The sequence below is a fragment of the Nestor notabilis genome, unplaced genomic scaffold, assembly GCF_000696875.1.
Source record: "Nestor notabilis isolate BGI_N333 unplaced genomic scaffold, ASM69687v1 scaffold15346, whole genome shotgun sequence".
NCBI lineage: Eukaryota > Metazoa > Chordata > Aves > Psittaciformes > Psittacidae > Nestor > Nestor notabilis.
Window position 1 is genome coordinate 27,852 of NW_009932507.1, and position 2,208 is coordinate 30,059.

Below are 2,208 nucleotides of genomic sequence, written 5' to 3' on the forward strand. Positions count from 1 at the left end.
ATTGATGCTGAAATTCTTTTTCATGAACTGTATGTGAAATCTGTATGATCTGGATTACTTTCATATTTTCATTTGTTTAAGAAAGGCCAAGCAATATATAGGTTGGGGTTTTTTCTTTGGAAGTTCACTATTAGCTCATTTAAAATTCAAATTCTGTGTTCTTTGCTGTTTGAACGGTTCTTTGTATTTGCTAGCATTAAAACAATGTTTAAATTCACTTTGCATTGGAAGTTTTTCAGATACAAGGTTTAAAGAAGAGTGTTTTTCAGAAATTTGATGCTATTTATAATCGAGATAATTTATTTAACAAAGTAATAGTCTAATGTCAAAGTTATTAATGTAATTCAGCAAGGACTCAGTCTTTCAAGGAGCATTTCAAACTCCTGATAAAATCCAATTTTGCAGTTAGGTCTGCGAACATCAGTTTTATCAGGAAAAAAACAAGCCAAACTTCTCTTGCATAATGCAGCAAAATTTGTACATGTTACACCCATACTTACTATGCGACATACTCTGAGTAGGTGTCACTAAAGGAATAGTTTTTATTCGCATTTCATGGCTGAGAATAAAGCTAACCTTTTTTAAATTAAGGTTTATACATGGGAGGAAATGTGCTGTTAGATTAACAGTATTTGTATTTTTGTATTAAATATATTGCATCTGCAGGTTTTGTGTTTATACCATTGTGCCTTGGAAAGCAAGCAACATTTGTTTGCATAGTGCTTTGAAATGAAATTCTGCAACATTAGGCTAATGCTTGATTTACATTTTGAAGAGACATTTGTAGTGTTATCTTATATTCTCAGCTGTGTAATAAAGTGAGCTCTTAGATTCTTGTCTACATCATTGTGGGGTAGTGTCCTGCTTATTGCACACACAAGTCATTGAAAATCAGGATCCTGATTTTTATATTGGGAGGGGGTTAATTATCTTTATTACAGCCAAAAAGTGCTCTTCAGCTTCTAATTTCCAAGTACCCTGGCTCAGTGGGGTTTGGTAATACTCCTTATCCTGTAGGAAGCCCTCATATCTGTTTATTCTTCAGCGCTAACTAATTTTTCAGACTTGTAACACAATTGTTAACCAAACCATGATCTGTTTACAGCAATATCTACTTGCATTCTCAAAGAAACATCTGAGAGAGATTAGATAAACAAAACAATTTTACTCCTACCTTAAAAGGAAAATCACGTAAAATCATGGCCACTTCTCCACAAAATACTATCTAAAAACAATAGTAATATTAATGATACAGAATAATTGAGTAGTTTCTTATGGATCCAAAAGCTCTTTTGCATTCCTGTAGAATAGGATACTCATTTTAGATCAAATTTAGTCTTTCAAGTGGATTTTTCTTTTCATGAAAAGCCAAAATAAAAACATGCCTGTATTGAGCAGCATTTTAGCTGAATAAAAACTGTTAACTGTAATGTGAGGGCCAGCTGAAATTCTTAGAAGGCGCAATATGAGTGAAATAAAAATCCCTAGAAGACCCTAAATGGAGTGAAGAGGTTGTGGCATCTCCAGCCTTGGAGATACTCAAAACTTGAATTAACAGAGTCCTGGGAAATCTGTTCTACCTGACTCTGCTTGGGCATGGATTTGGATCTCTAGAGGCCTCTTCCAGCCTCTGGAATCACATGGAATCACATGTCATGGTTATTCGGTGATTACATGAAATGGTTTCCTTAGTCTAATCAATGATTAAAAAGCCAATTTAGTTAGACTGGTAATAGGCTACATAACTATCCTAGCAGAGCCCTTAGAGTTTTCATTCAACACTGGTCTCAAAAAAGCAAACCAGTTTCAAAGTGCTGCAAAGCAGCAGGTTATTCCAGTGCAACCTAAAGTTTCACCTCAGGAACACAAACTCAGTTCTCACTATAAAGTTCCCTGAAAGTTCACTTTTAGCTTCCTATGTTGGCAAAATTCAGGTTCTTTACTACTGACTTCAGCAGCCTCAAGATAGCTGCAGTGCAAATGTTGTACACGTGCTTTTCATCACCCTTGTGATCTAAAGGAGACATTTGAAAAAACAACTTCAAATGTGGGATTAGAGAAGAGAACCTTCTTTGGTGAAGTGAAATTTAGTCAAAATTGTTCAAAATGTTCTAAAGCTTGTACATCAGGACATACACAAATAGTAAGAACTGAAATATTCAGCAAGCTTGGTATCTTCAGCAGGCTGGGAAATTTTCTTCTGCCTGT